The sequence below is a fragment of the Trachurus trachurus genome (assembly GCF_905171665.1).
Source record: "Trachurus trachurus genome assembly, chromosome: 8".
NCBI classification, from domain to species: Eukaryota; Metazoa; Chordata; class Actinopteri; order Carangiformes; family Carangidae; genus Trachurus; species Trachurus trachurus.
In genome coordinates this window covers 12,806,406-12,817,971 of record NC_139905.1, presented here as the reverse complement: position 1 = coordinate 12,817,971, position 11,566 = coordinate 12,806,406, and the positions used below count along the sequence as shown (strand labels likewise).

The 11,566-nt window shown below is 42.7% G+C and overlaps 1 protein-coding gene across 5 annotated transcripts in view; it reads left to right on the top strand.

The window, feature by feature from the left end:
• The first annotated feature begins 1,399 nt into the window (after positions 1-1,399).
• The window catches only part of LOC310989938 (SRC kinase signaling inhibitor 1-like), a 39,074-nt gene continuing 28,907 nt past the window's right edge, over positions 1,400-11,566 (top strand). For 4 of the 5 annotated variants that reach the window (XM_083977121.1, XM_083977120.1, XM_083977119.1 and 1 more), the window contains exons 1-2: positions 1,401-1,692; positions 6,061-6,087. The gene's annotated coding sequence lies outside the window, so the exon portion shown is untranslated. Of the gene's footprint in view, positions 1,693-6,060; positions 6,088-11,566 lie in introns of all 5 variants that reach the window. The other variant, XM_083977118.1, reaches the window with a different exon arrangement.

Sequence of the window (11,566 nt, the reverse complement as noted above, 5' to 3'; positions counted from 1 at the left end):
ATTTTATGTTTACGTTTCCATGGTTTCAGTAGTCGCTGTAAATGCATGGATTTCTTTCTTTTTTTTTTTCAATGAATCTGTAAAAACGCATGGATCATCACACCAGTTTTTAACAATGGATATCACACAAATTGACATACGTGTTAAAAGCCAGCGTTAATAGATCCATTCGTTTACCGCAACTATGACAACGACTGAAACGTACAATTCCACCGGAAAGCCGGTTTTGACCATAGATGACGTTCAGAAACTTGAGGATAGGTAAACATCCTAATATCATTGTCAAAACAATTTGTTATCAATGAATTAATAACCTGTAGGTGTGGTTTTCTTATCACTTGCATTTTATCTGGTTCTCGTGTCTCTCATTGGGCATTAACATGGTGGTGTCAACAGAAAAAAACTCTGTTACATGTCGACTAGACTGTCCCATCACCTTCAGGGAGTCATATGTATCATTAGGGACAACAATAAGTCTCCTGTCAGATAAGATCCAGAGTGAAAGCAGCACAATGACTCACATTGTGCTCATTGAGATAATTAAGGGAGAGTAAAAGCGTGAGTGGAGGCTGTCAGGTGGTCTTTGTGTTCGCACAAGTCGTCATTAAACTGTCAGAGTCAAACTTCTCTTTGTGCAGAACTTACAGTAACATAAAGGAGCAGAGCTGATGCTGGGATATATACATACACACACACACACACACACACACTGAACACACCACATACTGACACAGATTCTGAAACATTTGGTGATAATGTTTTTTCTCGGCTCTTAATCTGTTCATCGACATTATTCCCCACCTTTCTGTCACTGTTTTTCCTCTACACACACACACACGCCTATTGGACGTACACAGACACACTCACCTTGTGTGAGCGCTGCTGCTGTGTGTTTGTTTGTATTGAAGAAAAAAAAAAAAAAGAAGGTAAATTTGGTGTAGTGACGTGACAGAAAGAGTACGTCAGGAGAGGCGGGGGCAAATGAAAGGAAGAGAGAGCAAGTGAGTGAGAGAGGGAGGGTGTGTGAAAGACAAGTGGAGTCCGTAGTTGCCGTGGCAACCTCTCCCATATATGGCAAGCAGGGATATCGCATTGCAAAGGTCAGGTTTGTGTGGAGAGAGAGAGAGAGAGAGGAATTGTAAAATAATGACCACAGGAAGGAGAGGGCAAGCGTGAGATTAAAAGAAAATAAAAAAATTAAGCAGGAGCTGGAAGATTGGGCTGTCCTAAAAATGACGGGGCATTTTCACAACACGTGGGAGGAAGCAGCAGCAGAGCTGGGTTCCTTGTCATCTCGTGGATATGCAAAGCGTGGACAGCGAGGAAGGGGAGGAGGGAGGGGTGGGGAGGAGCCGGGGAGGAGCGGAGCAGCCAGTCAAGCAGCCCGCTGCTCAATTAGCCAGCACCAGCAGGAGCCAGGCACCCATCTGCGAAGGAGTTAATCGGCTGGTGTTGTAATGAATTAAATAAAGAGTTTCCGCCGCATGTGCTACTGGAGAGCGAGACAGAGAGAGAGAGAAGGAGAGAGAGAGAGAGAGAGAGAGAGAAAGGGGGAGATTGACTGAGGGAGAGGGAGGGAGGGTAAGAGAAGCAGAGGGAGGGAGAGACAGGCAAAAAGACGATGAGGATTCGCTGCACCTGACGGACAGCCAGGGATGACTGGAGAGGTGGACAGGCACAGGTGCACTGCAGGTGAGACGGGACTGGAAGCTTAAAACTGGAAGCCAGAGGCTGTTGTGAAGCGTGTGTGTGTGTGTGTGTGTCTGTGTGTGTGTGTGTGTGTGGGATGAGGATGTGCCAGCTGGGATTAGATTCCACGCCTGTTATGTTTGTTGTGGTTGTTGTGGTGACGGTGTGCATATGCTCAGAAGGCAGAAGCCCAGGCTAGACGATGGCTGAGTGGACGACACTGTAAACTGTACACAGAACCTTTTTTTTTTTTTTTTTTTGTATGTGTCTGGGTGAGCGTTAAAGGCAATGTGCAGGCTAGAGTGGGTGTTGTTAAGATGGAGATAGAAAGAAAGAAAAAGAGAGAGGAAAAAAGGCTGCGGTGGTGTTAAGACACCAAACTGGACCGGAGGAGGATTGAAGTCGGGGGGTGGGGGGGGGGGGGGGGGGGATGTTTGAGAAGGGGGGCGGGGGGTGCAGAGAGGATGACGACATGAGAAAGAGAAGAGAGGTGGAGGAGGGGTGGTGTGAGAGCAGCCTTCTTTACATGCAGGTCAGGTAATGCAGCGCTCCACTCTCGGAGGCTACGTCCTTATGTTGGAGCTCTGTGGCCAACTGACTGTACATACACGCCTCTCTGTGTGTGTGTGTGTGTGTGTGTGTGTGTGTGTGTGTGTGTGTGTGTGTGTGTGTGTGTGTGTGTGTGTGTGTGTGTGTGTGTGTGTGTGTGTGTGTGTGTGTAGATCTACACATGGGTGTCTTTACTAATAAGCAGGCAGGAATGCATTTAGCCCTCAGCCCCAAGTTTATTCTGACGTTACAAACATACATCAGCTCTTCTGTCCCCTCGGGGCTGGCAACATATTTAATTCAGCAGGAGGTATTAAATGACAAGATGCACCTCAGTAGTAGAGTTTCATCTGTCATCAGGGGTTAGTGTTGATAACTCATATAAAACAGCATCTGGAATAATATTTTCTGTGCAGGAGAAATGCATTGATTGCAGCGATGATTTCCAGGACGGAGAACGGTCATAGGGAAATGAAGTAGTCCCTGTCCAGTTTGCACACACACGCCCTCCCAGAGCTAGTATTTGCATCTCAAAGTCCAAGTTCAGTATATCTGCAGCTGTCAGCAGAGCAACGATCACAACAACACGAGGTGTTGAAGAACGACTGTTTACTTTACCTGAGAACTGTGAGTAAGCCTCATTAAAGCAACAAACAGAGAAACACTGACAGAGACAGACACACAAGACCACAAATCACTTCTGCACCATTAAAGACCTCAGAGTAATTTAGCTTTGTGTGTGTGTGGGGGGGGGGGGGGGGGGGTACAATTATTAATGTTGTCTGAACAAGTGAACAGCAATTATTTACAATGCACCAGTGGTGCCCCTGAGCTGCTGTCAGTTCAACAGATTGTCAAGGACGAGGCTTCACTGGCTGGCTCTGTCAAATCACTGACTGACACATGAGGTGGTCAAGGCCGGCGCAGGTCCAACCGCTCTTATCTTATCCCTAGCAGCACTGACCCATTTTACCCATGAGCCCCGCCCCAGTCTGGCCAAGGACCAGCTTTTATTAAGACCCTATGAGAGTCAAACGTGCGGCCCGTGGGCCAAAACCGGCCTGCCAGAGGATCCAATCTGGTCCCCGGGATGAATTTGCCAAGTGTGAAAACTATGTAGAAGACAAAAGGGGCATAATATTGCTGAAATTGCATATATTTTTCTCATGAAATTCCAGGACGTTCATAATGTTTTGTAAAAGGATAGTTCACTAATTCTAAACATCTTAATAATGTACTTATTTGCACTAGATACAACAAATAAAGCAACATTTAGAGTTCTCAATATTTATAGGTTATTATGCTGTTATTTTACTCGAACTAAAATGAGTTTGACACCCCTGCCCTATGGCGTTGTTTCTTATGTTCAGATTTCTCACTGTCCTGTCAGTCACCCAGGATTTAAGCCTCTGCATAAATACATCTTGCAGTCTTTAAAGATGCTTATTAATATCAGTGCATATGGGAGCATTTAATCCTTCAGGAGCTATATGGTTTTCACCTGCCACTGAAAGTTAGTTGTCTCGACTGATTGGCGGCTGATCATTATCGACTGATTTCCATTTAAAAGTATGTGACTGGTAGATTGGAATCAACACCTTTACCAATCACAGTAAGCAGAGTGTGTGAGACTGATATAATGCCAAAAAATAATCATATCAGCCATGTATCGGTCAATCTCACTCATAGATGATCCGTATCAGCGGCAGAAATATATCACTAAAAACTTACAAATCTTATAAAGAGACATAAATTCTCCTCTGTGTCAGGAGGACGTTAAGAATAATAGGAAACAAAACAACCCAGACTCTGTAGTCGTCTTTGCTTCCTCTAAAATGAGACCCAGCAGGCTTTAATGTTTGTTTGCTAAAGTATCACTTTGAGGGAATACGAGTCTGCCTCTCCTCCTTGTTTTAGGAGGTGGTTTAATGAGACAGTCTCTTGTCTTCAACTGGAGGAAGTCAGTTATGTCAGATTTGGAGTCGTGTCATCGATGATTATATCAGAAATGAAGTGGACTCAGCTGCAACCAAGAAGTGTATATTGATTTATTGGCCACTCTTGAGTAATCTGCAGGTCATTTCAGTTTTAAAATCATACTCACTTTACTTCCCAGGGCTGTACGAATGTTTGGGCAGTTCCAGCCTGGGGGGATACATTGAGGTAGAAATATAGCATACAGGGGGGGAATGCACAAACAATGTGAAGTTGAGAATTTAATGAAAGTGCAAGAGCTGCTCTGCTGTGAGTTGTTGGTGGTCAAACAGCTGCAGCTGAACACCTGCGAAAAAATGAAAAATAGCAAAATGATAAATATGTTTGGAGGGGGAAAAAAGCCGTTTGATGTCCCTTTGTGAAGTTTGATATCATACGTTTAACTTCTCTGTGTACAACACCGTAAAATTGAGCAATTCATTACATAAACTGAAAATATAAACTAGCAAGAGCACATTTTGTGCTGCGTGTCCACAGTGTAAACTGGGATGCAGCTTTTATATCCTGTAAATGTTGCAATATGTTAGACTCGATGTTTTCTTGGCCAGGACACATTACGTCCTTGGATTACTGTAAGTAGAACACCTCATACTGGATCAAGACCAAACCAGATGTTCGAAAATAGAAACAGAAGATAAAAGTAAAAGGAAAGACTTAGAAAGGAGCATCAAGTGGGACAGACTGAAAGAAATGACAACAGGGCCAAATTAGGGAACATTAAGTGAAAGATTAGATTACAATAAGGTCACAATCAGGGAAGATGCTGGCCCTGATGCGCGTGTTTACTGAAATAATCTTGGCTTTTGTTGAGACAGTATTAAAATGGAAGGCTGATAATGAAAAACCACCTGCTATCATAAATCAAAACTTGCCTGTCGCTGTTTTTCTTTTTTTTTTCTTCTCTCTCTCCCTTCCCTGCGCCTGGAGAGTAATGTGGGTCCTGTAGCAGAGAGGCTGAATAGACTGAAAATTGCCTGCAGATAAGAATAAGAGTTTGGATTAGAATTAAAATTCATGAACTCTGCCCAATCTCTTTTTTTTTAATTTTCCGTGTCATTTTGAGGTATTTCTGGGCCATCAGTGGCTTGGCTTGACTTTAACTGTAAGGTAATTATGTGTTAATGGAAAGCTGACTTCCTGAGGCTGCTGCCAACATGCGAGCACCTTTTCACATGTGGCAGAGCAGCGGGAAGAGCAGTGAGATGCGATATACCAGCCATGTGCCTCCTCTGAAAAATAAAATAAGCAGGTGAGGCGACAAGATTCAAGGGGGGGGTGGGAAAGAGCGCGGCAGGTGGACGGAGAGCGAAAGAGACAGACGAAGAGCGAGGAGGAGACAGAGCGGTTGTTGCTTGCCTGTGGCGGTGAAAGTCTGGGAGAGAGGCCAGCGTCACAACAACAGAGTGGGCCGCTGTTTGATTCGATTTCACTCTATTCATTTTCCTCCCCTTCACCAGCTGCAGCCAACAGCGCAGTCTTGTTTCAGGTGCGTTTTTGCAACCTGACGCCTGTGGAAACACAGCCCACCCCTCTGAATTAACAGTCACAGTCACACTTCTAATGATGGGGGTGTAGATGGCTGCATTAGATGAGGCCGTCAGCGGTGTTAATGGGTTGAACAAACAGTCATAAATGTAACGTATCGCACTAAAACGCTTCATAAAATGCAACTCTTTGCCCAGGATGTGTTTGATGTTTGTGTCCAAGTCCCGCAGCCTCTTGTCTTTATGACCAATCCAGTTTCTTAAACCTTTATGCCATTGTTTAAAATCTAACTTTTCCTTCTCTGTCTCCTTCTTTCTTTTTGTCCTTCACGAAACTTCACAGCAACAACCCAACTACTGGAGCTTTAAGGTCAGTGCTGCCTGACTAAATGTCCCTGTGTGTTTGTCACTCTTCCTGTCCTGTGTTTGTGTGTGTACTGTATGTGTGTGTCTGTGTGTGCGTGTGTTTGTCACTGGTGCTGCAGGATCACGCCAGACTCCTCAGGCATCACCAGCCTATCTCCCTGCCTGGTCCTGCAACTCCCAGCTAACTTGGCATCTCTTGGCTCCTTGGGCACTCTGTCTGTGTGTGTGTGTGTGTGTGTCTGCGACTGTGACTGTAGAGTGCGTGTCGGGTCGCGGTGGCAGAGGTGCCAGGGGTGGCGACGGCTTAAACTTCTCCATTTAATCTGCGGAAGACGATTCTCTCAGGATTTATGATGCCTCAGTCAGCCAGCATTAATGGTTTGAAGTCACGTGACCTCGCCTAAGTATTACTCAGACAGACTGAGACATTAAGAGGACAGTCAGACATGCTACTGAGATAATGCTTTGACATTAGCAGAAATGCTCGGAGCACTGCTGGGCCGCTCAATGGCTCCTATCCACAGGTTGTACGGAGGGAAAAATGGCTTGTCTATGCCATTGAAGGCCAGCATTAAGATGTATTACAGGTGTACATCACTTACATTGACTTCAACAAGTTTAGCTGCCTACTTGTTAACTGGCCGTGCATCGCAGTGTGCATCACTCTGTTGTGGTCCCTCACAGAGGAAAGGAGGTTAAATAAATAACTCAAGATATTGATGTGTGTGTGTGTGAGCAAGGGGAGAGAGCAGGGCTTATCTGTGGTGTAGTCTTCCCCCGAATCCCTTGCTCACAGTATCATTTGGACAGGGTGGAAATGTTACTGAATATCAATAGCCATATGCCCTGACCCATGGGAGAGGCTAAGCAATTTATCCCTCACTCCCTCAAGTACTTTAACCTCAAACTAGAGTGATATGAAATGGAATTTGGAGTCCCTGACTGTCACATGAATTTACCGCACAAACCAAACGATTTAAAACTCTACAGGGGGTGTTTGCAAAACCCTTGTAAGTATGTAGGCGAGTGTGAGTAGGCATGGGTATAAAGAGTAACTGTCAAACCACCTGAGAGCTTTAATTAAGGAATCAAACCTAAGACATAAGGTTCCAGCAAGACAGAAAAAGTTTTTAAAAAGTTGAGCTGTAACTGATAATCATTTGCAATATTACAGTATGTAATAATCACACAATGCAATAGAAGCTCAGGGAACAGGGAATGATTCATATGAATTGCTTTAAAATTAAGAGTCAACTAATAAATAGTCACAGGCTTGGATTCTGATAATCAATTCATCTTCTAATTGTCGCTGCTCGAAAAGAACATTGTGTTTTATGTACTGTATGTATGATTTCTTACGATTTGATTTCTTGCACTCCCCACCAGAGTAAATTGCAGTTAATCACTTGTTCTTGCTTTTGCAGTGGCCAAAAAAAAAAACATCAAGTGGAGGTAGCTTTATCACCTCACAGCAAGACTTACACAATTTATTTATTGGCACCACAAGGTGCTGCAGTGGTAATAAAACGTAGAGTGAAAGAACCAAAATGCTCCATGTGGCTCCAGATCTAAAGCTATTTGCTTTCAACGCACACACTGTTGTTGACACCTCATCCTGCTCAGTTTTCTTCATTTCACAGTAAAGCTTCTGAAAGCCCCATCCTACTCCCTCATCCCACCACCTCTAATCTGAGCTCAACTCTCCTTCGATTCCCCTGCCTACTGAAAATAAACACCGAACAGGACTACCATGAGGACTGACTTCACTACACTCGTTTTACACCTCTGAAAAAAAAAAACACACAGTCATATTAAGGATCATAAACTCAGACAGATCACTATTAGAGGCGATGAGCACGAGAGCAATGCAGAGTTGCATGTATCTAAAAAGGCAAATGATCTGGAATATGTAGCTTTCCATCAGGATTCGATTGCTGCTTTTCTTCTAGACGGTACGAGGTGACAATCTCCGTCATCATCTCGCCTCTGAAAAGGGACGCCATTTTGCTCCCACCGCCTCTGAGCAAACCACGACGCGACCTCACAATTCACAGCAATTTGGCAAAGCAATTTATTCCATTCATTGATGACTCTTGGTATTGTTAAGAGACGGATGTCCAGGAGTGTTGGGAGTTGAGAGATTGCATGTCCAAGCAGAAGATAGGCCTGAGAGTTGAAATAGACCGAGAAAAATAATGATAGTGGGCGAAAGGCGAGCAGAGGCGAGCGGATGTGAGTGATGGATTGATTCGGGGAGTTGTTTTCTTTCTCCATTTTTGTGAAAATGAGAGCTGTGGACTTTTTTGTGTGTGAGGAGAAAGAGCCAGGTTATAGGAGCAGAGGGAGAAAATGCAGACATGAACAGCAAAAGCAGACTACCTTGATGCAGCTTTGTCCTCTGCTGCTCCAGGCAGAGAAAGAGACAGATATGTTGACATAAAGCGGCTCAGCAAGAATCAGTAGCAAGCTTTGGGAGTGGTGGGAGAGGACAAATGAGTGACAGGGGATGAAATGCGCAGAGAAGAAGACAGACAACTGGAGGCAAAGACAGGCACAGGCTGCTGGGGTAGAGAAAGATATAATTAAATGGAGAAATGGGAAAAAGTGTAGAAAAAAAGATGGGAAAGATATAGGTAGCGGTGTGAGGATTGCAATTTTACCCATTCAACACCTGTCTCCATTTGATGCCGTGGAGCCAAAGACATTTCGCACACATCAAGCTATGTTTGACAAGTCTGTCAGTAACATCTTACTCAAGTCCTGCAGAGTAATGCACTGAAGGGGAAACAGTTAGAAAAGCAGAGCTCTGCACCTTTACAGAAACCGTCATGTGATGGTGATGACTGGACTTTTTAGTACCAATTACAGAACCTCAGCCTAGGTAGTTACAGACGAGCAGGTGTTTTGACACTTTGTATTAATTATAATTATAACAGATTAATAAACATTTAAAAGGTGATACAGGACGGAATATGAAGATATGAATCAAAAAGCTTGCAAAAAACTTGCAATGGTAGCACATCTTAATTAGTATATTTGAGGACAAAATACTCACTTTTCACATGATTTATTATTAGTATTTTGTCTTCAAATTTACAAATTAAGATGTGCTACCATTGCAAGCTTTTTGATTTATATTAAGTCTTTGGTTCAGCACTCTAATTTGAATGAGCCTTTTCGTTGAAGCGCAACCTCTTTTTGTGATTAGAATATGAAGATACTGTATGTTAGAATACATCTTGGCTACAATTTTAGCTACACCACGTAAAATAAAATTAAGTTACATTCATTACTGGTGACATAAGTCAAGTTTCAATACTTTATTGCCATGTCAACAACATTGTTGATTGGGATTTGTTTCGGTGGGCTTCACACACTGACATAAAAACATAAAAACACAGCATACACCCAATACAGTACATGATAAAATCAGAATAAAGTGCACAAAAGTAATAAATAGATAATCATGAGTCATGATGTAATTCCAGAATTGCATCCGGTCGTCCAACAGCTACGGTAGCTCGTTGGCCATTATAAGGCAAATAATCAGCCGTTGCAAACTATCTTCTAGCAACTTATGTTGAAGTCAAGGTGAAAACACACCGAGTTTTTAGAGGGTTAAGAGGTTGGTAGACTAAGACAACAGTGAAATGTCAGTGGGATGAAATTTGGATGAAATGTCCTCTCCCAGACATACAAAAATCTACCATCATCCTGACCTTAAAACAGAGCTCCCGGTGTATATAGAAGACAGGGTGTGTGTGTGTGTGTGTGTGTGTGTGTAGACGCGCTCATGCTTGTATGTACAAGAACACACAAAACAAGAAAAGACATGGTGGCAGGCTGCGTTGAGTTTAATGCAGTTTGTAGCCTAAGGTCTGTGTCCCGCTTTCCACTCCATTCGCGTATGTTGCGTGTAAGATCATCCTGTTCCGTCCTTGTTCCTCAGTTTCGCCATGCCCTTATAACAGTAATTGAGTGCTGTAAAAAAAAAAAAGTCTGGATTACACTTAAAAGAAAAGGTTGAGGTGGAGGGAGGGATGTGTAAGAGAGGGAGGATTGTAGAGGAAGATAAAGAAGGAGGTTGAACCAGTTTCCTTGAAAGGAGGCCGTGAACACACCATCATGTATAACAGTGGCATGTCTAGCAGGACCAGATGCATGACCAGATGGTGTATTCACATATAACATTTACAATGCAAAATTACTGCAGATATATATTTTCAGTTTTCATATCACATAAACCACCAATATGGGAGTCAGTGTTGTAACAAGCCTGTTGTAACAAGGCAAGCTGATTAAAAGTATGTATAACAACAGCTGGGGTAAGATTACACACACACATTCATACAGTATTGGGGTTTCATCATAGTAGCTGTTAGGAGTGTAGAGCATTACTCTTGTCACTTTCCTCTGACAGATTTCTTTCCCTTTTCAACCGCTTCAGAAATTTAAGATGCAGGCATTGTGGGAAGTGAGCTCAGCCATGCAGCTGCAGCAGTAGTACCGTACAGTATTCTCAATTCCCTTCTCCTTTTCATAGAAAGCTCCAGCTAGGTTATTTAGCCTTGAGATAAAATTCTCACATGCAGCAGTAGAAGAATGACTCAAGATTTTGAAATGTGGACTTGCTAAGTGTTTTTCTTTTCTCTCAGCTGTGCAGGAAAAAAAGAGCAGATATCATTCTCAGGAAAAACCTTCTTTGATGTTTTTTCCGACATATTGGCCATTTCTATTCAAATTCAAAGCTGTTATTCCTCTGCTACTATGACAAATACATTTCTGCTACCCTTACTGAGTAATTGGGTTGAGCTCAGACAGCCGGCTCCTTTACATACAGTTCCTTTTCCAAGTTGGATCAATACCAGGATTTGTTCAACTCAGTATCTAACATTTTATATGAAAACTTTTATTCTTGCTTTTTTTTTCATTAGCATTAAGAAAATCCGTCTAATTTGTTGAATAATAATATTTTGAGTTTCACGTCTTAGAAGATTAGTTTGTATGAAATGTGAAGTTGTAGCCAGTTAGCTTAGCTTAGTCCAAAACCATGTATCCCTGGCTCCATCAAAATCCACCTGTTAGCATCTCTGAAACTTGCCGGTTTACCAGTTATTTCTTGCAGAACTAAAACAATTCACTGTTTAATGGTGACTTATGTGTATATTTCTAGACTTCTTGGTATCTGCAGGTTTCCTGGCAACGGCTCTGAGCCAAGAAATTGTGGTTTAGAGAAGAGCTAGGCTAGCTATCTCCCCCTGTTTCTAGTCTCTGTCCTAAATTAAGCCAAAGACGGTTTATATTGAATATCTTTGGTTAAGCTAACAAGTGATGGTGGTAGCTTCATATGAACTATACAGACATTAGTGGTGTCAATCAAACTGTCAAATGATTTCTTTAAACGTGAAGTAACTTGTAATTTTTGCCACCTGAAATTTATGAGACCTAAAAAAAAAAACATAAAGGATTCAATGATATTGTAA